Source organism: Ostrea edulis, chromosome 2, assembly GCF_947568905.1.
Source record: "Ostrea edulis chromosome 2, xbOstEdul1.1, whole genome shotgun sequence".
Lineage (NCBI taxonomy): Eukaryota > Metazoa > Mollusca > Bivalvia > Ostreida > Ostreidae > Ostrea > Ostrea edulis.
The window spans coordinates 95,794,170-95,818,492 of record NC_079165.1 but is presented as its reverse complement, the minus strand read 5'-3'; the positions used below and the strand labels follow the sequence as shown (position 1 = coordinate 95,818,492).

At 41.3% G+C, this 24,323-nt stretch overlaps 3 long non-coding RNA genes across 3 annotated transcripts; all 3 read left to right on the top strand.

Annotated features, from left to right (window-relative positions):
• The first annotated feature begins 1,124 nt into the window (after positions 1 to 1,124).
• On the top strand, positions 1,125 to 14,877 carry LOC130052000 (uncharacterized). The gene is made up of 3 exons (XR_008800306.1): positions 1,125 to 2,463; positions 4,190 to 5,941; positions 14,293 to 14,877. It is a non-coding gene; the product is annotated as an uncharacterized LOC130052000 (long non-coding RNA).
• Positions 6,295 to 13,098, top strand: LOC130051999 (uncharacterized). The gene is made up of 2 exons (XR_008800304.1): positions 6,295 to 11,445; positions 12,333 to 13,098. It is a non-coding gene; the product is annotated as an uncharacterized LOC130051999 (long non-coding RNA).
• Positions 14,878 to 20,616: 5,739 nt separating the features above from the next.
• LOC125681543 (uncharacterized) lies at positions 20,617 to 23,679 on the top strand. The gene is made up of 2 exons (XR_008800305.1): positions 20,617 to 21,097; positions 21,220 to 23,679. It is a non-coding gene; the product is annotated as an uncharacterized LOC125681543 (long non-coding RNA).
• Positions 23,680 to 24,323: the final 644 nt, after the last annotated feature.

The following is a 24,323-nucleotide window of genomic DNA, read 5'->3' as shown; positions in this document are numbered from 1 at the left end:
TCCTTTAACAACCTGAAGCCAAATAACAGCCATATTTAACGTTCTGGGTATAATAGCTGAAGAAAGGTAATTTTTTATATTCAAAGACAATGGATTACATTTTTGCAGTCAACCCCCTTGCACCCGAAGCTTGTCAATGAGGCATGTCCGGGGCGGATCCAGGAATTGCGGTTATGGGGGCACCACTTCATGAGGCTGGGGGCCACCTTGAGGCCCCCATTGGGTCCAGGGTGAAGGCCCAGGGTGCGAAGCTCCTGGATTTTATAGGGCTTGAAATATGTCTCCTATCAGTCATTTGTACTATTTTCTATCAATTTTTATAATGTGAAATTAATAAAATGACGCAAATTTTAAGGGTTTTCGGGAAAAAATTAAGTTTTCCCAATAAAGTAATTCAAGAAATCGATATTTTGTCATTTATTTCTCCTGGAGTGGAATAAATTATTGCTTCGTTTATCATTTATCGTTTTGTACATTTTTCGAAATAAGATACCACGATTGACCTTAAATTTGAAAATGTTAGCCCCCCCCCCCCCCTAAATCCACCACTGCATGTATCAACAAACAGGGTATAGTAATGCTTATATGGTACCAAATTCTCCATTACGCTGAATTTTAGAAATACACCTTTCAAACTAAGTTAATGCTTGAACGGTCCCCAACAAGTGTACATGCTGGATCAAGGTTTGTGATTGAAGTATGTAGGAATGTTTAGGCAAGTAGGTCTGCCTTTTCTTGTTAGGCCAAATATATATATATATATATATATATATATATATATATTGGTTTCCACTTTCCCTGCCTACCCTAAAAATTTCTGCTGACCCTAACACATTTTTTTCCATTCTCACAGATTTTGCAAATGTCATCACTACAACAAGATTATATTTGTTGACTTATTTATCAAGTTATTTATTATGCACTAATACTAGACATATTCCAAAACACAGAAACAGTATTTGTTTACAGTAAGGTGAAGATATGTATCGATTCATCATGTAGATTTTATTTGATTACTAAATAATCACTTTATTTCATGCATAGTAGAATACTAAATCATTAGAAAATTATTCAACCTATAAAATCAAAAAAGCAACAAAAAACAAAAACAAAAAAAACATATACCTACCTACCGACCCTTAAAATTTTGAGGTGAAACATATAATTTTTTTTTTGGCCTTAGCTATATTCATTTTGTATTGTAGACCTAGTGTTGTTACTTAGAAGTGTATGTACATTTTCCAGACTATGCATATATGTTTTTACGCAAGTGCTGTGTTTAAATGAAGTTTTGCCTTTGTGTTTGGTGTTCCTGCAGGGAAGTCATTGTGGCCGAGTGGACTTACGCACTGGTTTGACAATCTTTCTAGGCGGTGGGTGCCGTACGTCGCTGGTTCGACCCCGGGCTGGGGCGAAAATTTTCAGTACCTAGTTGTGATTATTTAGTGCTTTATATTAATTAATTGATTATCACATGTATCGTTTAGATCCTAGGGGTAAACGTAAGGTTGGGTGTTATAATTGTTTGTTTGTGCTTTATATATATATATATATATATATATATCGACCTAGTGTTGCATATATATATATATATATACATACATAGGCAACACTAGGTCTATCTCTCTCTCTCTCTCTCTCTATATATATATATATATCAGACGATGAGTAAGTACACATGATCCACATTTAATTAATTACACTTAAACTTGACTTAATAGAATAGAATATGATTTATTTCCAAATTAGGGCCCTCTCGGGCATACATCATACATGATTGTTAACATTTCAATGTGCAATGACGATAAAAAGAAAAACAAAACAAAACAAGAGTAAAATCTGCACTATTAGTATGAGCAATGTTCATACATGAGACGTTTGAACATGATAATACTTATTTGTATTATATGTAAGTACCACCGTGTATCCTAATGCAAAACAGTCAGAAATACACATAGGGGAATATATATATATATATATATATATATATATATATATATATATATATATATAGATGTCTATATATATACATGTACATAACAACTCTACATGTAATAATAGTAAAGGTAGTAAAGTACATATGATTAACTCCACTGTAATGCAAAAGATACCACGGGACGGTGCATTGGTACTAAATCAACATGTCATGTTTATAATGAGTGCATATATGCAATATGGTTCACACATAATATACAGTAATACTAGAATACTAGTAGTATGAGCTTAGACAATGTACATAACACGAGACATTACTTGATGTAATATATGTAAGTAGAAAAATCCAATTTCAAAGGTTGGGCGTGCAATATCTCCGGAAGTTGTGCAATCTCTCGGAAGTGATGTCAAATATGACTATGAGTACAATTAAATATTTGGTATTAGTAATGAAACAGAATTTTAGAGATGTTTGTTCACAAAGCAGTCAACTACTGGCCTAAGTGAATACAAACACGAAATATTACAGTAAGTAGTTAATCGTAAATACATCAATATTGTTATAATCAATTATTACAACACCTTCTTTGCATACAAGTCTTACAAGACATTAATTATTAAAGACAAAAATGTTCCCTTCTGTTTATTCCGTGTGGTACATAAGTATTTAATTTTTTCTTCCATAAATTTTCTCTAAAGCGACGATAAATGTCATAATTGTAAAGTTTTTCTATTCCTATTATAGAATAATCGTCAATACTATGAGAATCCGTATAGAAATGAATAGCAACAGGGTCATCAGTTTCTCGTCTAATAAATGACAAGTTCAAAACATACCCAGTTTCTCCCATATATACAATTTTGTTGCATTTTTTGCAAAACACTCCATAAACTACATTGCTGGATTTACAATTGATATAATTTTTGATATGATATAGATACTTGTTACCGTTGCAGTCCTCAATATGAGTTAAGTCCTGTTATTGAAATGAACAGAACAAGTATTTGTTGTTCAGGCAAAGAAACATAACTCTTGCAATCAATTGAATTGCGCGGTTTTGACACTATCCCCCCAAATACCTATTATGACACTTTGCCTCTTTCTAATCCCTGGGTATATAAGTTTTGTAAACATCTACTGGGTGCCGGTAAAAGAAGTACTAATATTGCAATAATCTCTGAATTGGGTAGATATCCTATGTTCTGCTCTATAATCCAAAGTATTTTACTATATTGGCATAGACTTGAGAATTGCCCAGAATCATCCCTGTTATACAGTGCTTATACAGAGAATATCAATCTGAATTCATATAATATAAATTGTTGGCACAAAAACTTTAATCATTTTAAGGAAAAAATGGGCATTTTGGTACCCAATTGTAAAAATCTCAAATTCTCATTTTTCAAAAAACAAATGAAGAATCAGGTACGGAAACAATTTTTACTTTACTTGTCAAAACGACGTGAAGAGGGTCAGAAATCAGGAAAACTCACAACATATTTTTCGTATAAAGAAAACTTTACTATGGAAAGTTATATATTTTTAGAATCCTTAGAATTAAGAAAAACTCTATGTAGATTTCGAATTAGTGCACATGACCTTCGAATTGAAAGAGGAAGATATGAATTTACAAAAACCAATTCTGGCCAGAAGATTTCTTTAGAAAGAAACAAAAGAATATGTGAATTATGTAACCTTAATTGTGTTGAAGATGAATTTCATTTCCTTACTGATTGCCAATTCTATGTTGAAGAGAGAAATATGTTTTTAATGGTATATACAAGCTCAACAAAATTTTTATCTATCTAACAAATAAGGACAAATTTACTTGGTTGATGATTAATGAAGACAAACCAGTAATTGTCAAATTGAGTGAATATTTAGTGCAAACTTTCAGAAAAAGAAGTGATGCTTTAAAACTGCAAAAATCATTATAGTTTATTATTCATATATTGGTATAATACTGATACTGTCCATCTACTTGTATATACACATGATTAGCAATTCATATATGTATGTACTTGTTTCCCCAACATGCTGCATCCACACGCAGTTTGCAGTCTCTGTAACCTGTAGTTAATGTTGTAAACTTTCTTTCTTTTTTGAATTTCCTTCTTTATAAAATGTCTTACTGTTATGCCCTCTGGGCCCAAAATTGGAATAAACTTATCTTATCTTATCGTATAGTGCGCAAGCGCTAATTGCCGGTCCTTTTCGAGTTGCATGTTAACGAAAATCCAAATTGAATTCCAGATCTGGAATTTCAATTCAACACCATCAGTCCATCACCCCGTCCTCGACTGATTCACCATATATTTGGGTATAGTAAAATCATATATAAACTGCGGTACGTATTTACCTTCAATTATTTTTCATTAATTTGACAGCTTAACGTTTTTCATCATGGGTTTTACAAGGCGACTCGCTTCATCTTTACCGCCATATTGTACACGCCGTGTATGGCATCATGGTCGGTTCTTTTGATATTATTGAATTAACTCTTAAGGGTTGTTATTCTATTCCCACACATCTACTGTAATATTTAAGCATTAATTTTGTTTATTTTAAAACTTATCTGTAAGATCGTAATGTTTATATTTAGGCCTAATTAGCTAACCCAACAACACGTGCTGATTCATATTATTCCTCTGATAATATTGTTCAACTTCGTAGAAAATGTTGCGACGTACCAAGCGACCATCTAAATCGCCTTACGCTAGACCGGCACAACATCCAGCTCTTCGGTCATTGCCCACACAGAATTTGACCCCTGCAATTCCAACCCGGATTCAGCCCCGTCCAACATCAAGTCAACCCCAAGAGGAGAATCAGATGGGCATATAGGACACAGCTACCATTTTATAATCACAAAGGTGTATGGAACGCCAAATTAACATAAACTCAAATAATTGAAGATATCTTCAATTATTTGAAGATATCATTAATTCATTTGATGCGCGCAACAATTGAATTAAAGATATCTTCAAATAATTAATGATATCTTCAATTCTGAATTATTGCGCGCATTAATTGAATTGATGATAGCATTAATTCTTCAGCTGAATTGATGCTTGCTTTAATTGAATTAATGATCTCTTCAAATGAATTAATGATATCAACAATTGAATTGATGCGCGCTACAATTCAATTGAAGAGAGCAATAATTGATATAATGCGCGCATTAAATCATATTGATGAGAGCAATAATTGAATTGATGCGCGCATTAATTCATTTGATGAGAGCAATAATTGATTTAATGCGCGCATTAATTCAATTATTGCGCTCTTCAATTGAATTAGTGATATCTTTAATTCATTTGAAGAGAGCAATAATTCTTTTAGAGAGAGCAACTATATAATTAAAGATATCTTTAATTCAACATATCCACAATTGAATTAATGATCTCTTTAATTTAATTGTTGCTCTCTTTAAAAGAATTGATGCGCGCATTAATTCCGTTTACAAAAGCATTGTAAATGATTTAAAGATATCTTCAATTGAATTAAAGAGATCATCAAATTATTTATACCGAGCTCTAAATTAATTATTGCGAGCAATATTTCTACTAAATTGATGCTCTCATCAAATGAATTGAAGAGAGCAATAATTGAATTAATGCTCGCATCAAATCTATTATTGCTCTCATTAATTGAATTAATGCGCGCATCAATTGAATTGAAGAGAGCAATAATTGAATTAATGCGCGCATTAAATCAATTATTGCTCTCATTAATTCAATTGATGCGCGCATTAATTCAATTGATGAGAGCAGTAATTGAATTGAAGCGCGCATTAATTCATTTGATGAGAGCAATAATTGATTTAATGCGCACATTAATTCAATTAAAGAGAGCAATAATTGAATTGATTTTATCTTCAAATAATTGAAGATATCTTCAATTATTTGAGTTTATGTTAATTTGGCGCTCCATAAAGGTAGCCTCCCAGCCTAATCGCGGAAACCACTGCACCCACTCAGCCACCGGCGACACCCTTCATAACAGGTGAAAATCCCCTTTCTTAATACACAGTATGTTTATTATTTTCGTAATTTTATTTCATATTATTGATGTTTTGCTAGCATTGTTTTGATATTACCTGCCTTAATGCTATGGTGATTTCCATTTACTACTTTAATAACACGCTGTATCATTTTATTGTGTGCAGTGCCTAATGGTTATTTATTATATTATAATTATTATGCGCCCCCCCCCCTTTCAAGGAAGAGGGGCATATATTAGTTTGCACCTGATGGTTGGCAGACTACGTGTTGCCCGCTCAATATTATATAAATATTGCATGTAGTTGTGGGTAACATTGAAAATTTTCACCCCGAGAAAACCATTGTCAACCGAGGCGTAGCCGAGGTTCACAATGGTTTCTCGAGGGGTGAAAATTACAATGTTACCCTCAACTACATGCAATATTTGTTTTATTATACTGAATGTTATGTAAACTGGAAAGCAGAAAAACTTACGTCTGTTGACATTTGATCAATCACTGTCATGCGATATTTCGTATTTCGATGCGGGTACTCGCGTTTATTACAAACGCTCAAACGACGTCGTCTAGCAATCTACGGCGAACCGTACGCGCATACATTTGACGCATTTGATAATTTTTTATATCACCCGTTGTCAAGTACTGTTACCCGTTGCTAGATACTATCACCCTGGGGCGCGTGTTTTTTGTTTTTGTTCTCAGAGGGTAACAATATGTTTTTTCAAATGCTTCTCGACCAATCAGGTTCGAGTATTTTACATGAAAGTATGATAACACCAATTACTTCATCGTAATGATATTTCATATGGGAGTTGTTAACTTGGTTACATGTATCAGTTAACCAGGACCCCTATTTTTCTGGTCAAGGGTCAATTTTCTCTGGACATAGGAATACCTAGTCTGCTCAACATCTTGAGAACCCTTTGCTTGACAGACATCAAACTTAGTACGCTGGTACATCCCAAAGAGTAGATAACCCCTAATGATTTTGAGGTCACATGGTCAAGGGTCAAACAGGTCATAGAAATTATATACTGACCACTCAATGTCTAGAGAACCCTTTGCTTGACAGACATCAAACTTGGTACACTGGTACATCATCAGAAGATGACCCCTCTTGATTTTAAGTCACATGGTTAAAGGCCAAGGGTCAAACTGGACATATGTATATATTGACCACTTAATGTCTAGATAACCCTTTGCTTGACAGACATCAAATTTGGTACACTGGTGCATCTTCAGGAGATGACCCTTCTTGATTTTGAGGTCACATGGCCAAAGGTCAATGGTCAAACTGGATATAGATATTGTCCAATCAATATCTTGAGAACCCTTTGCTTGACAGACATCAAATTTGGTACATCTTGAGGAGAAGATGACCCCTATTGATTTTGAGGTAACGTGGTCAATGGTTTAATTGTTTCCTAATTTTTAAGAACTCTTCGCTTTACTGACACCAAATCTGGTACAGCATAAGAAGTAGATGACCCCCATTGATATTTGGTCACTTGGTCAATCCACTCCTCACATTGGAAGATATTGTCTGCTCTATTTCGAATTGGTGATACTACTATCAATCAAATTAGGCACGTGTATACCCGTTTTCAATTTTGCACCATGGGGGCATATACATGTATGTTTTACAAACACAACTTGTGATTACAAGCATTACTGATGAACTTGCGGCTCACGTTTCTCAAGCCATCAAAATTAAATTTGGGCAAAACATTATGTCAATTTATCTTAACTCTTGAATTCACAATCACACAACAACCATGATACGCACAAATTTTCAATCATACAAGGTCAATTAGTTCTCGAACCCATCATCAAACATAACAAAATTCCCACGATTCATAACTCCATAGATGGATTTTTGATATTCCCAAGTATATATTTAGCTAGGCACCTTTCTGACATCCAGGGCATCTAAAAAATATATTCACGCCATTCTCATAGCACATGATCGTAACTAGTTCTAGCCGGCTCGAGTACGATAGGTGTTCAGGCCAACAACAACAAAATCCCTCAACCTCCTCTGGTTCCATTGATGCTGGGTTATGGCTCATGTATATATGCAATCCTAGGTTTCCTACCAAGTAACCCTTCAAATCAGTGAAAAACCACAGACACATTGCTACATACACACTGGTACATTTAAATATTCATTGTTTGATTCAAAATATTCAGTGAATTATGGATTCATTGACCTCAAATGTTGCGATCATCACTTTAAAGGCCCATGCCTTAAACCACACAGCATCAACTTATCAAATGGGCATAAACTCTCTTCAAACTTTCGTACCAAATATGAATTCCAGCTATGTTGGCCCCCACCAGTTCACCAGTGTATCAACTATATTGCTTTCTTAAGTACCACCTAAGTATCGTTTTCAACGGCTAGGTGAATTAGTTATAAAATTCAGTTAGAGGGCGGTATTGACAACACAAAACCTTCATAGTAAGCTCAATCCTACAGGGATTTCATAGGCTGAACCTAGTAAAGTATGCCCGTTTCCCTATTACTCTTCGTATATCTATCCTACCAATAGTTTGTTCAAGTTCATACGAAGCCGCCACGTTTCCCACCGCATTTCAGTTGGCAATTTTTGCATTGTTGCGGGTTGTTGCTAGTCCTGCCGCTCCTACACTATTGTACTATCACGTATCAATAGGCGATGTACATATTTCGTTGTTTATAACTGGCTCAAAACATCAATGCAATAGGGGTTCTATGTTGCACATTTCACTCAACTCACGAGCAGATTCATTGTTCAAGCACATGCACAATATTTTGTCCATTAGACCAATCACGTGGCCCATTTTACTGCCACCTTAATGCCAAACCGCTCACAAAATATCAACTTGCATCATTATTGCACAGGCCTATTGAATTCATCGGTCTAGATCCCCAACAATAAATTCAGGCTAGAGGCAGATGGAAATGTGAATCATTTAATGCCTATACCAGAGCCTAAAAATTCAAATTTTTAAGTGTACCTGCAATATTGTGCGTCCTAATTCCATACTACTGTCTGAATTATTGCCTCTTCCATTATTCATTATCCTGCCCGCCGTATATGGATTTACTACAGCACATCTTTTTAGTGTGGTAAGAGTGGCATGGTGTGGAAGGAGGTGGGGCCTATTGTTGCACAAAGGGGCAAGCCTGATGTTATATTAATTAATTGGGGAGGGGGGCCGTATTGGTACAACACCATTGGCTAGATTGCAAAAATTTCTGAAATTAACTATTGCCAGGATGCCTATTTACAACTCCACAAACTCGGTTCATATCGTCCCAGATCCTCCCCAGGCGTTACTATACACATACGTCTCAATATTGCAGCAGACAACGCACGTACGAGTATTATCAAATCATTAGCTCCATTCGTAACATCACACAATGCCGAATACATAAAATACCTAGGTCTTCAACAATGCTCTTCCAAATTTCACAGACACAGTATGCATTGTCTGATATTGCTCAGGTTATGTTTTTAAACAGTATCTGGGATGGATTGCTCAGCATTGTCCAAAGAAACGCTAGAATATTTCCTTAACCTAACTACTATTTCAATTTGATAAGCAGTCTCCCTGTCGTGGCTCGAGCAAAATTGTGCCCGCTTGTGGCGGATGTCTTCATGTATGTTAACATTTCTTAAACATACATGAAGACATATGGCCGAATTTTGCTAAGCCTGCCACAGATTTTGTTTCAGTCCAGGTCCGTGGCCAATAATTGGGCTTATTGACATTGAATGATTGATTGATATATTGATTGATTGACACATTGATTGATTGAAAATATTGATTGATTGACACATTGGTGCATTGAAATATTGATTGATTGATTGAAAATATTGAATGAATTATTGATTGATTGACACATTGGTGGATTGAAATATTGATTGAAAATATTGAATGAATTATTGACTGATTGACACATTGGTGGATTGAAATATTGATTGAAAATATTGAGTGAATTATTGATTGATTGACTCAAACATGCATGGACTATTGATGCTACAACATTACTATCCAAAAGTCGTTGTAGATCATGCATTTCATTACAGAGTGTATATGATATACATACTGATGGTTTGTATTGATATGAACATTGTCGTTGAATTGGAAATATGTTTTTATTAAGTAAAGCCATGACAGAGACTGCCAATACGTGTTATCGTTCTGTTCTATTGAAATAATTGGTTTTAATAACATATTGACATAAAGTACGCTTTTTAGCACCACACGGCTTGCATAAATTTTCTTTTCTAAAAAATAGATTATTGTGTTTCTTATGTACCAGAATGTCTTTTAAATTTTTGTCTCTTTTAAAAGTCACTATGGGCATATCTCTAAAAACGTTTTTGAGGCGGTCAGAATTTTCAAGAATTTTTTGACGGTTTTTAAAAAATCTTATGAATATTGAGAAGCCCTCTAGAATAGTCTACCACAAAGGGAACACGGTTACCCTGCTTCGTATTTTTTCTGTAGTTTAAGAGATTTGATCGGTCGAGTTTATCTACTTTCTTAAGTTCATTTTTTTTACATCATTATCCAAATAACCGCGTTTTCCTAGATTTTTCTTTATTTCCTTCCGCTGAATTTGATATTTTTCTTCTGTGGAACAAATTCTACGCGCACGGAGCCCAAGTCCAAAAAAGCAAACAAATTACCAACAAGATGAAAAAAAAGAAAAGAAAGGTTAATGAAATGTACAAAAGAGGATCCATTTCGTCTGAATTAAGACATTATCTACTACCCACCGAAGTAACATCAGGAAAACCCCAAGCTAACCCAAAAATACACAAAAATAACAATCCACTCAGGACTATAGTTAATGGCCGACAACACCCGACAGAAAAGATAGCGGAGTACCTTGATTCGCAACTTGAGAATGCGAATAGATCCCTTGGTAGCTATGTCCAGGATACTACAGATTTTTGAAAAAACTTTCAAGTGTAAAGCAACCATTACCAGATTCTTCTATTTTATTTTGTATTGACGTGAAAGCACTTTTATCCCTGTATACACAGAAAAGAAGCTCGCGATATTACAAGAACGTCGTGAAAAAGAGTTAGACACGGAAAGTATATTAAAAATGTTGGATGACGTTCTTGACAATAATAATTTTAGTTTTAATAACAAACATTACATGCAGACTGAATGGACCGCGATTGGATCAAAACTTGGGCGAAACCACGCTTGTGTTTACATGGGGGGATGGGAACAGATTCTTCTCGAAAAATCAAAACAACTACCATTATTTTATGTACGTTATATTGATGATATTTTTGGCATCTGGACGGGTACAGAAAAAGAACTTAAACAATAGGGGCTGTAAGCTCGCAAACGAGATGACGCGAGATTTGAGTACTTTCGGTGACAAACAAACCTTTACGGTTTGCATGAAATCATACCACTTGGAAATATCCTGCAGTTTTTATCGTTGTTTTTTGGTCGATGCAAAGAAGTGGACGTTATGGGGAAAGTTGTGCAGGTAAGTATAAATGCATTCTAATACCGGTAGTAAACTTGATTTCCATTAAATGATAAATATCTTGGTATTGTTTGTCACCACATCTGTAGGGCCTTCATACCGATCATCAGTCTTTAGTTACATATACGCTCAAGTATAACTAAATAGATTTACATTTCTTTATTTACAATCCACAAATCAAGATGTACACAGTTATACATCACATGCAGTCACGCTTGGAATTGTATAAATCAAATGTTTATAGAGGGAGGAGTATGATTTTACGATCTATAGAGAGAATGTTTACGAAAAACATCCCTAGACACGGCAGCTGTAGTCCTGCTAAATAGTACTCTTTCTATGACATGTACAACAAAACTTCATCACTGATTTCTTATCGGTGTCGCGCGTGCATGACCTTCTTTAGCTGTAATAATGTAACCCTCTCCTCTAAAAAAAAAAAAAAGGGGGGGGGTCAGAGTAAAAAATCTCGGAGAGGGCTACATTATAGCAGCTTAACCTTGATAAATGTAATATTTACACAATTTTCAAAAACAAGTGATAGTATTTGATATTATAAAACAATAAATGTTTTAGAAAGTGGATTTATTGAGATTCGATTGGCACTTGGTGGATGGGAGGGGGGTATAATTTGATAACATGATACAACAGTATTGATGGTTTATTGGGAATATTATTATTAAACAAACCTTCTCCACCCGCATTGAATTTTTCTATCCTCTCTCCCTAAACCAGTTTCAGATTGTATAAATACAGTTTGTGTATAGAAAATTATTAGTTTTACTAAATTCAAGAATATGGCTTTTACTTAAGACTTACAATAACTTCCTTCAGATGAAGAGAAATGTATTGCATGAAAATGATTTTCCTTCCAATTTTTTATTTAGGTTAGATGGATCGATCCCATTGAGACTACTCTCTTGAAATATTCCCGGACACCTTGATACCCAGGCCATGACATACAGTTCCTGTAAGTGCTGACATACCGTCAAAGCAGTGACTTGTGTAACACCGAATGGTGCAATCACTCATTTTTCAACTTTGAGTATTGGGATCAACATGTACTCCACAGAAAAGTTCCAGCAAAACCCAAAGCTGGAAACCATCTGTGATCAATTAAAACAATGTGTGTCCTTGAACATTCCAGCTTTTTATCCTTGAGAGGACAGTTGGCTTATAAAAAAGTTGAACTGTGTTACATATTAGCCAGGGGAGTATTTACGTCTAGAGGGCTAACGAAAGGATAAAATCCACATGCCAGCAGTCTGCGAGCCAATATTAACCAAGATAAATATGTGCATGGGATGCATTAAACAGTATATTAAATTCTAATAACTGTTTATTCAACCGTAATATTTTTAAAACATTTTTTGGAGTGACTGTTAAGTACAATGCTCTACATGTTCACATCTTCAGGAATTAAGCACTCGGATTTTTTTTTTGGGGGGGGGGGATATTTTAATATCGTTTTCTTCATTTATTATTATTATTTGGAAATCCTGTATGATTAAAATAAAATTCGTGTGTCAAATAGTTTAGTATAAATAAAAAATGCACTATTGATTGTTATTGTTTTACTAAGTATGTTTTATCAATACATGTTGATTTTGAATTCATTCAGGAATGGAAATATTAAAAGAATAATTCTGTTAATGACTTAATGTTGTGTCCATTCAGAGTCCTTTATGATCCGGGATAATTCTGCAGTCAGCTGTTGTCCGAATAATTAAGTTGCAGTAATAAAATTCTATCACTTTGCAATGTTCTTTGTCCACTAAGAGTCCTTGATGATCCGGATAATTTTGCATGCAGTCGGCTATAGTCCAAATAATCGAGACGGAATAATTCATATTGCACAAAAGCTGGCCCTGTATCTGATGATAGCAAGGATGTCTGGACTTGAAGGAGTAAATACTCTTCCTCTATTCTAAATGTAATAAAAAGTTTATATATAATGTACAGTGAAGCGTACATGAGAAATAATATTACAAAGAAAATATTGTGACCTCAGAAATTAATTCAAGAATTTTCTGATGCTTACAATGTAACTTTTTTTTCTTTCTGGCTGTAAACAGGCATTAATTATACTGAAGATACACATTCTACAAATTTTCTACCACATTATTGGAATCAGCCACTGAAATTATGAAATTACTCTCTCCGGCGTTTGCCTCCTGATATCTTTAGACAAGAACTGCCCCCCTCCCCCTGTAATTTCTTGCTAAATATATACAAACTTAATCAAGCCATAGATATTAAAGTTCTCTTAATAATACCCCAATTTCTCGAAATTGCTTAAATGATAATGACCCCCCCCCCCAAAAAAAAAACCCCAGTGAAGTGATAGGCCATAATATAACCATACCGCCCCCCCCCCCCCCCAATTTTAGCAACATCACAAAATTATCTACCTCAGTTACATTGCACATTTGTATGTCAATCATTAACAATAATAGCGAGCGCAGCGAGCCAGCGCGGAGCGTTGGCTTGTACTGCGAGCTCTAATGACTAGAGCGCGGGAAATAATCCGAGCTAAATCTCAACCTCTAACAAGAATTTTTTTTTTGACGCCAATCCCAGAAGTCCCTCGTACAAAATGGCGGATGGTTCGATTCGTAAAATAATAATTAAAAAAATCTTTGAAGTATTACAAACCTTTCTTATTTGAAAGGAAAGGATGACAATCATATTCTTCCCCCTTTCTTTTTCTTTTTAAAATATTGTCTAAAGAAATGTAACAGTCACGTCACAACTACCAGGCTACATCACAATACGCTCGTTGCATTTCCCGCTAAACTGGTTCCTACATTGGCGAGAAGAGCAACACAGTAATCCTACGTATTGTAGTATCTGGGGAGTCGTCCCCAGTACGACCTGTTTGGCAGACAGCTTCCGGAGCCCGGATGACAGTTCCCGCCAAGAGGCATCTTGCGATCAGAGCTTGAATACGAAAGACGTAGAGAATAGACGAACACACGAATAACGACGAACAGTGAAAAGGTTCATTCAGCGTTATGCATAGGTAAGTCTGTGGGTAACTCACGGGTTTACTGGGTCACACTAACACCCTAATTACTTTATTGGCGCCCAACGTGGGACCACAGGCTTATCGGTGAATTGACAGTTTGTTGTTTTTTCACACCACGCTGGTCAGCCGCCATATTGGCGGGAAGTCTCAGTTTGACTTGGAAAAAAAAATTTCACTTTGAATTAAATTAAGATTTTTGTGATTATTTTAGGATTTAATATTTAATTACAGAATCAATTTAGATTATTGACATTTGCATTTTTGTATATTTGTGCATTGTTGTGTATTATGGATACATCTTTTGATGAAGCGCTGTTTGGATTGGGCTTACGAGCCCACCCAGACACCCCCGCGTTCACGCGTCGTGGCCCTACGCTGTCGCAGTTAGCTTCAGGTAGAGTTGATAACCCATGGGGTTATGGGGGGGGGGGGGGGGCTTATGACGGTATGTCAGGCCCCGGGTTAGAGCCATATTCCCAAGGTGGATCCTTGGTTGGCGGCGATCCCTTTGTCACGCCGTCCTTGCCTTCCTGTTTGAGGGAGGGGGGGGGGAGGTAGGTTGAGGGGTGCCCCAGGAGGGGGAGTGAGGTTCTCGGACACTCTACTTGGTTCTAGGGAGGGGGACAGCCCAGAATGGGGTATACGGCGTAGGTGGAACTCAGCAGAGAATCTAATTGGCTTAGATTCACCCATAAAAGGTTCTGGACTCGACACTTCGTGGTCTAGGGATAGGAATAGGTGGGAGGAGGATTTCTTGTCCCCCCATGGGGGGGTCAGTTATTCCTAACGTCTCGGCAAGGCCCACACCGGTTTCGACTATGGATTTAGTTCAGGGACTTTCCCGGAACATCATACCCCCTCCCTGCATCCCTATGCTCCAGGGTCACGGAGGTTTTCGGCCCCACTCCCTCGCTCGTGGGCCGATGATCAGGCTGTAGGCCAGCTTAGTAAGAGTTTACCCCTGGGGGGCTTAGGTTCACGCTCACAGCGTCCCACTCCCAGACAGGATCCCCCAGTCGCCCCTTTTTCGGAGCCAGGGATTTCCTATGGGAATTATCACCCCCCACAGGCCAGCCAAAGCTATGACCTACTTACAGGGTCCCCAACCCCACATGCCCATCCTTCACATGTGCAAGACTCTTGGGCTGGGGGGAATACCCCCCATCCCCAGCATTCGGTACCCCCTAGGCTTGGCGGTTACGCTAGCACACCTATGCCCTACCCTACCATGATGACTCCACCCTATCAACAGGGACCCTCCGCTTATCCTGGCACCACGGCCTGTGGGTTAGGGGACGAGGGGGGTAGAGTAGCTCACGTTCGGCCCCAGTTAGGTGTTCCCGACACACATACCCCTTTCCTTGGACCGTTGGCCCAGGGGCCCGCTCCGGTGCCCCACCTCCCCACGCCCGCCCCTCAGTACCCTAGGTCTGGGGGATACGCGACGGGCACTGGAAGACACGCGCCTAAGTACAAGGATTTGCGGTACGATGGGAAAAGTAGCTGGAAGTCCTTCCTGCACACATTCGCTCGCTTGGCCCGTAGCCAACAGTGGACCGAGCCTGAACAGCATGACCAATTCTGCTTCTCCCTGGAAGGGACCGCCAGTGATTACTACACCCTGTTGCTGGACACTGATCGCAACCTCTCATTGACCGACATCCTGAGGAGATTTGAGAAACGTTTTGGATCCTCAGCGCCAGACCTGTCACACCAGCTGAACTTCCAGTCAGCGTCCCAGAATGCAGGCGAGTCTTTGAGACATTGGGCAGATAGGGTGCTTACCCTGGCCACACAAGCCTTCCCATCCGTGCCAGATGTTCATACTCACGCCATTCCGCGGCTGTGTTATGGCGCCGAGGACCGGGACGCAGGACTCTATGCCCTGGATGGCCAGCCCAAGACGGTTGAGGAAGCTGTTGATCGGATGCAGTATTACCAGCATTCAAGGCAGACTAAGTCGTCAAAGCCTAGGCGGGATGTGAGGCAGGTAGCCCAGGAGAAGGCCCCCGATTCTGACAAGGAACTCAGGGAGATGCGCCAGCGCCTTCAGGAGATAGAGAAGGAACTCCGAGGGCGGACCCCCTCTCCTCGGAGACCTTCATCGCCACCTTTGAGCGGAAATCAGTAGTCAGTAGGTTGCTACAAATGCGGGGCCATGGGGCACTTCAAAAGGGAATGCCCGGAGCTGAAGGGGAAAACTGAGGCGAACCAGGGTCAAGGGGCCAAGGCCAAGCCTAAGGACGGCCACGAGACGCAGCAACGTTCGTCAGAACCACGGGGGCGGGGAGCCAAGACCCGCCAGTCACAATTTAGTGGAGGGCCTACGCAGCGGGAAGTCAGGGTGCTGACTCCAGAGCGCTCCCCAGTTAGGCCAGGGCCGTGCGACGCTCTCACGGGGACAAGTCGGTTTGCAGGAGGACACAGGCAGGCGCCCTCCTGCATGCGCCGCTCCAGGAAGGGCACACTCCAAGTGCGGTTCAAGGAGGCATCCGAGGAGGAGGAGGAGGAGGAGGAATCCGATGACTGGGTTATAGGGTGGGAGGAGGACAAATACGAGCCTTCTCCCAAGGATATGCTGTCGGGATTCAGGCTCCCTGAGGATATCGTGGTGCCGGAACTGCCCAGGTTGGGGACAGAGAACCAGGGGGATGGGGAGGAATTTCCGGAGGATTCGGAGGACTTGCCGGATCAGGAGCCCTCGCTCATTCAGGAGGAGCAGGCCGGACGCGTACCTCACGCCCAGGCCTAGTGAGTGCCCGGAGCCAGTTAAGGCGCAGGTTCAGCCCAAGGAGGAATGTGGGCTGGGGGTGGTCAGTGGCCAGGCGGAGGACGGGACAGCAGATATGCCATGCCGGCATGTGGGAGAAGCCCATGAAGACTTGCCTGTGCCTATAGGGCAGATACGCCCAACCACCGGATTCATGGTCGAAATGGTAGTCCAGGGAGTCAGACTACAGGCAGTGGTAGACACTGGGGCGGAGGTGAGTGTGCTGTCCACCCGGGTCTACGAGGAGCTCGACCCCAAGCCTCCCATCAAGCAGCATGTGACCTTGGTTCAGGCAGGGGAAAACGCTCGGATGAGGGGCTTCGTCATTGGCCCTGTGGCAGTTTGCCTGGGAGACACAGAACATAACGTCGACCTGTATGTGGCTCCCCTGCAGGACCAAATGCTGCTAGGTATGGAGTTTTTGCATCAGCAGAAGGCTCACTTAGACCTGGAGCATGGCACCATGACCTTGGGAAAGGAGAAGGTCCCTATGACGTTCGGACGCCCAGGAGGGGGACAGGAGGCCCAGGTTTCGGTAACAAAGTCTATCAGGGTCCCAGCTGCCTCAGTCGTCTTATGCCCTTGTCATTTGGATAAGGAGTTGAAAGACTTCGTAGTCAGCCCTCAGATCACACGACTCTCGAACGTACTACTGGTGCCGCACACTTATCACACTGGGGGGAGGTCAGCAGTGACCTGCATTATCAACGCCTCGGACGAGGATGTGTCCATCCCAGAGGGCAGTGTGATAGGCTCAGCCTCGGAGGCCGGATTTCGGACGCCGACTTCGGACTATGTCCGGAATGTTTGCAGTGTGGCTAATCCCCACATTGATTCGGGGGCTGAGGTCCCCGAACACTTGAAGGACCTCCTTGATCGCTCGTCCAAGGAACTGACCCCGGAGGAGCGACGGATGCTCGCAGACCTGCTCAACGAATTTCAGGACGTATTTGCTACGGGGGAATTCGACTTTGGCAATTTCACGGCTCTGGAGCATGAGATCGACACAGGCGAGGCTCGTCCAGTTAAGGAGAGGATGAGGCGCACCCCGCTGTTCTTCGTGGACGAAGAGGAAGCACATCTTAAGAAGATGTTGGATGCAGGTGTGATCCAGCCCTCGGTGTCAGAGTGGGCCTCCGCCCCTGTGCTGATCAGGAAAAAGGACGGGCAAGTTCGGTGGTGCCTAGACTACCGTAAACTCAACGACGTGACCCGGAAGGACGTATTCCCATTGCCCCTCATTGACGAGTGTCTAGACACTTTAACTGGCAATGTGTAGTTCTCGAAGCTCGATGCCAATTCAGCTTTTCACCAAATCAAGATCAGCCCTAAGGACAGGAAGAAGACCGCCTTTGTCACGAAGTACGGGCTGTTGAAATCCTAAGGACGGCCTCAAACTCAAAGAGTTTGTTCGTATGGGATTCGGATTGTGCAATGCACCGGCGACTTTTTCCCGTGCCATGAGCCTGGTGTTAAGGGGACTCACATGGAGTATAGTCCTGGCCTTCCTGGATGACGCCTTAGTCCTTGGTAAGGACTTTCAAGGTCATTTGGACAACTTGAAAGCGGTATTCCGGAGATTCCGGGAGTTCGACCTGAAATTCAAGCCCAAGAAGTGTGAGCTGTTCCAGACTAAGGTTGAATTCTTGGGGCGCCAAGTGAGCGGAAAGAGTATTGAGATGGGGGACACTTACATCGCAGCAGTGAGGGAGTGGGCTCCCCCAACCAATGTTAAGGAGGTAGAAAGGTTCCTGGGGTTTGCGAACTACCATCGGACCTTCATAGCTGGGTATGCCCAGTTAGCGTGCCCGCTTTATCAGGTGACAGGGAAAAAACCCGTTGAATGGGGTCACGAGTAGCGGTCAGCATTCGACGCTTTGAAGAAAGCACTCACTAGTCCGCCTCGGGGAAAACGCGCTATTGCCTCTGCCGCCAGGCGGACGATGGCAAACTTATGATCCAGTGTGATAGGTGTGAGGAGTGGTTTCATGGAAAGTGTGTGGGAGTGACTCTGGAGGATGCAGAGAGGTTGGATAGTTGTGTGTGCTCCCCTTGCTCCTGTTGGGGTGCGGGTGGCTCACACCTTCTTCTTTCTCTTTGCGGGAGACAGCGTGGCGCTGAGTCGGAGGGGGGTCCCCCCCCCGGGGGCTGGAGGGGGGGGGGGGCGGGCGCGCTCCCAGAGGGACGACTCCTCGTCCCAGAGCGGGAGGAGGCGGAGAGCCACTCCGCCGCCCCGCGGGCCCAGCCCAGTAAGGATCCGGGAGGACTTTGGGGACCCCAGGGATGCGGGGGCTCCCGGTCCCCCTGGCCCCCACAGCAGTCGGGACTCGGAGTGCCCCCTGCTGTGTGGGGTGGCTGCCCGGAAGCTCCGGCGGCATGTCACACTTACTCACCTGCCGCCGGTCTTCCGGCGTGGCGTCCCCCCTCCCGGGAGGTCTCGTCCATCCGGGAGAGGGTCCTGAAGTGGTTGGCCAGGACCCTCCTCGGCCCAGGTGCCACTCTGTCCGAGTTGGCAGCCTCCTTACGGGCCGAGGAGGAGTTCCCGGACCCCCACGGTGGCCTCACACCAGACCTGGTGGAGGCCATGGACAGTCTGTGTCGTAGTGTGGGGGAAGCCCCTCCCCCGGTCTACGAGTTGCGCGGGGACGTCCACCCCGCGCTCCTCCTCCATTGGAGGGCACAGGCTGTCTTGCTTGCCAGGATTGACCCCTGCTCGAGGGCGGCCTACGGGAGGTTGGCCGCCAACGAGAGGATAGGTCGTGGGCGCTTGAGGGACTTCTCTATGAAGCCCAACTCGTCGAGGGGGTCCCTCACGCGCCAGAACGAGGCCCTCCTCGGGGGCTCCGGCTCCGGGGACCGCTGCTCCCATGGCGCCACCGGTAGCTCCTGAGGAGGCCCCGTTCATCCGCCAGGAGCCGAGAGATGCCTCCCCCTTCTCGGACGATGGGCCTCCCCCCCTTGAACTGAATCAGCCAGAGGGGTGGGAGCTTGACTTTGAGGAGGAGGAGCCGGTCGAGTGGTACCCTCTTGGACCAGAGATGATCGAAGGGGGTGCCACCGGCCAGCATCAGGGTGAGGGGGATTCGTCCCCCATGCTCGAGTTCGGGCAGAGCCCTTTGGACGGGGATATAGGGGGCCCTCCGGTCGGTGGGGAGGAGTTCCCTAGGCCACCCCCTGGGTTCGTTACCTCCCAGTACATGACTGCGGAGATGCCTCGGGGGTGGCATGGTGCCCGCAGGGTGACCCTGGCGGTGATCCAGGAGTGGTAAGTCGCTCCTGGATGTTTTCCCCTGGTTTTGGGGGTCACAGTTTCAGTGTGAGAGCCAGGGGTGACCCTGGTCCACATGGGGGGTGGATTTTATGGGGGGGGTTTCCCTTTACCACCGGGCAGGGGTGCATGGCCCAGGACAGGCTGTCCTGGTTTGCACTGGGGACTAATTCGGGGGGTTTCCCCGTCAGAAGTTTAGGGGGTGTGGGTCACAGGGTATCCCTGTTCCACACCGGGTAGGGACCTTAGAGGTCTTAGTTGAATTCTTCCGGGAGTATGCCCGGGTCCTCTCTTTGCCGGAGTTTTCCGGCGTCCTCGGATAAGTCTCTCCGAGGGGGGCGTGGCGCGCCCACCTTGATTACTGGTTAGACCCATTTCTCCGTCCTTCAGAGAAAACGGGGGGGAGTGTAGTATCTGGGGAGTCGTCCCCAGTACGACCTGTTTGGCAGACAGCTTCCGGAGCCCGGATGACAGTTCCCGCCAAGAGGCATCTTGCGACCAGAGCTTGAATACGAAAGACGTAGAGAATAGACGAACACACGAATAACGACGAACAGTGAAAAGGTTCATTCAGCGTTATGCATAGGTAAGTCTGTGGGTAACTCACGGGTTTACTGGGTCACACTAACACCCTAATTACTTTAGTAATGACAGTGAACCAGATCAGTTTTCCTTGTTTTCAATATAAATTTTTTGAAAATGTTTCAGATATGCTGCGCTCGCCCCAACGGTCACACCGTAATCATATTAGGCCTAGTAAAGAGAAGTAAGTTTAATTAAAAGTATAAATGAATTGCGTAATTATCGAATAATCATTCATGAAGATGAAGGTATACTTGCAGTTACCTGGTTACTTTATACAACTTGTTCTCCATCGACACTTGAACCACTGCATTGACAATGCATGCCAACTTGTTAAACAGGGACATAACAAATGGTTGTGGTACATAGCGTTCTCTGATTTACTAATAAGCGTTGGTTTTCGGACGTGTATTTGGCCCATATTCTATACTCGTAATACTGAATCGGATTTGTTTGTCACCGGAAACGCTTCACCGGAAGTGACAAGAAACGAGACTTACAGCCCCTATAGGGTCAGAAAGTCTCGTTTACTTTCGCTTTCGATTTACTACTTCCGGGCAACAGTCGAAAAATGTCACTTCGTTTTGCTTTGGTTATGCTCAGATGACAGCGTTAAAATGAACCTACAGCCTATATAGATTCCCTACTTATGCAAAAAGAGGAAGAAGTGGATTTGTAGATGCAGGTAAACAAGTCATAATACTTATATTTTTATAGTTAAATCACCGATTGAGAACTGAGAAGCAGCGAGCTCTACCCACGACCGGGTGATTGATCTAAAACAAATTTTACTGAATATTTTCGATAATAAACAGCTGTCAAGTTAAAGGGTTTAGTTTTTTTTATGAGTTAGAACTAACATTACATGACACAATTATGCAGTGTGTTACTTTTGATAAAGGAGACAGACTGAATGCAAAAGGGTCGGGGGGGGGGGGGGGGGGTGTCGGGAATAAAACAATTAGCTGGGTAAAGTAAATATATGCAGGCATCTATTTGTACCATGTTTTGTCAATCTCCCTGACTAATAGTTGATCATATAAACTTGTAGTAACACATTTATGGGATGCTGATAGTTTAAGGGGGGAGGACACATTTACAAGGCAATGCAGTTTCTCATTTTCATTATATTTTAATTAATAATGATATTGCTTATGTTTTTATTGTGACCCTCACGGAAAATGCTACCAATTTGGAAACAAAAAAAAATTTCAAAGACGATTTGGATCACTGAAATAACATGTTTTTGATACACATGTACTTCATTTCTGTATATGTGTTTGTGAAACACTATGCCTCTTGTGACAACAAAGAAATAGTAAACATTCGCCCATACATTCAGATCTTAAATTAATTCAATTTAGATTGTGGCATTTGAATTCTTCTTGAAAATGAAAATTTTTGATAAAAGATGTTTATTTACTGTTTAATAATGCAGTGGTGGGACAAGTGGGGTTGGTGGTGGTGCCATTCCCCATTTGGTAGTTCATATGTAACAAATATGGGGATTTGGGTTGCAATTTTGATAATTTTAATTTACACTAATACCTCTTTTAGGGAGATAGTATAAATTACACTTGCCCCCCCCCCCCCCTTTGCAAATTTTCTTGATCCACCCCTGCAATACTTTTAATGATATTCACATGCTGTTATATACATCATTTCCGTCAGAAGTATCAATGTGTTGGTGGCTGTTATGAAGAGAATGGGCCCATTTTAAAAACTTCTAGGATGGGCGGTGCAAGGGTTCATACCAGTGATCAATTTCTCATGAAGTTGCACCTAAATCTAAGGGATTTACATTTAGCAGGCCAGAGGGCTCAATGCCTAATTTACCTCTGAAAGAATCGCAATGGATACAAGAAACATAACACTGAATTTAACTTTAAAAATGAATAACTAGTCATTATCTGACAGCAACTACATTGTGCAAAATTTGTCACACAGCAAAGGCTATTACTTGTGTAGCACAATTGTTCTGAATTATATCCTGGGTCCACCTCTGATGGTGATATTGTTGATCACTGAGGTGTATTGGAGATGTTGAAACCATATGATATATGATTCTTACTAATAAAGGATTTGATATATTTGATAAACTTTAATCAGGAGTGACATTGAACATATCACCTTTTCTTTCATCAAAATCTCATTTCAGTAAGGATGAAGCACAGCTGTTACCAGAAGAGTCAAATTCATGTGGAGTGTGAATTGAATAATTAAATACATCCATATTCTAAATCATATACCTTCACAATACAGACATATATATCTGTCCACTAAGATTTTCAACTCTGTGTGACTCTTGTACATTTGCAAATCCTCTACTGAAGGAAATAACCGATATGAATTCCACAATTTATCAAATCTTACCTTTGGACTTAGATACTATAAATGTACAACTTCTTACTCACATTATTCTGCATTGTCAAGTTGTATTAAATGCATTCAAGTAAATGATAACGTGAACATTTATTTAAGGTTGCTAGTCAAAGAAATTGTTACAATGATGATTCATGCACATCTTTACACTGATCAATTGTAGCAAAAACAAAATAAAACTAATGGAAGACATTTGAATTTTCACAAGTTTGTCTAGTTTGTTATTGCAGAGAGGGCACAAAGGCTCAATCATGTATGCCAAGTATAATTCCCATAATTCATCTCGAAGGATGAGAATCACTTCCATGTTCATTGGTGTTCAAACTATGAAATCACAAATGGTGCCTGTGAGGTAAAGCTGATGGAGAACTTGATGCCAATAACCATGGCTCTCTTTGAGCTGCTGCGCACCTTCCGGGTTGCACTCTGAAAATTTTACCCCCCAAAAAATATATTAAAAAAGACTGACATCCACTATGTCTATATTCTTTCATAAAAATACCAATGCTAGATAATTCTTATTTGGACATTCAACATTTTCTTATAGAATAATAAAATTTATTTACTTATACTGCTGTCTGAAAGAATTTGTAAAGAAAAACTTTATAATGATATCTGCATTTATCTAGTAAAAAATTCCTTTATGAAATAATTTAGATAAATTTCTAAATGAAACTGTAAAACGTTCAAAATCATAGAATAAAATAGGGCTATATATCCATGTTATACACAACAGGGAATTTTTTTTATTCCTTTCTATTGTTCTAGCGTTTTCACTCGATGCAGATTATATTACGGGGGGGGGTGTATCACAACATCAATCAAGAATCAGTCTAATCAGAACTAGG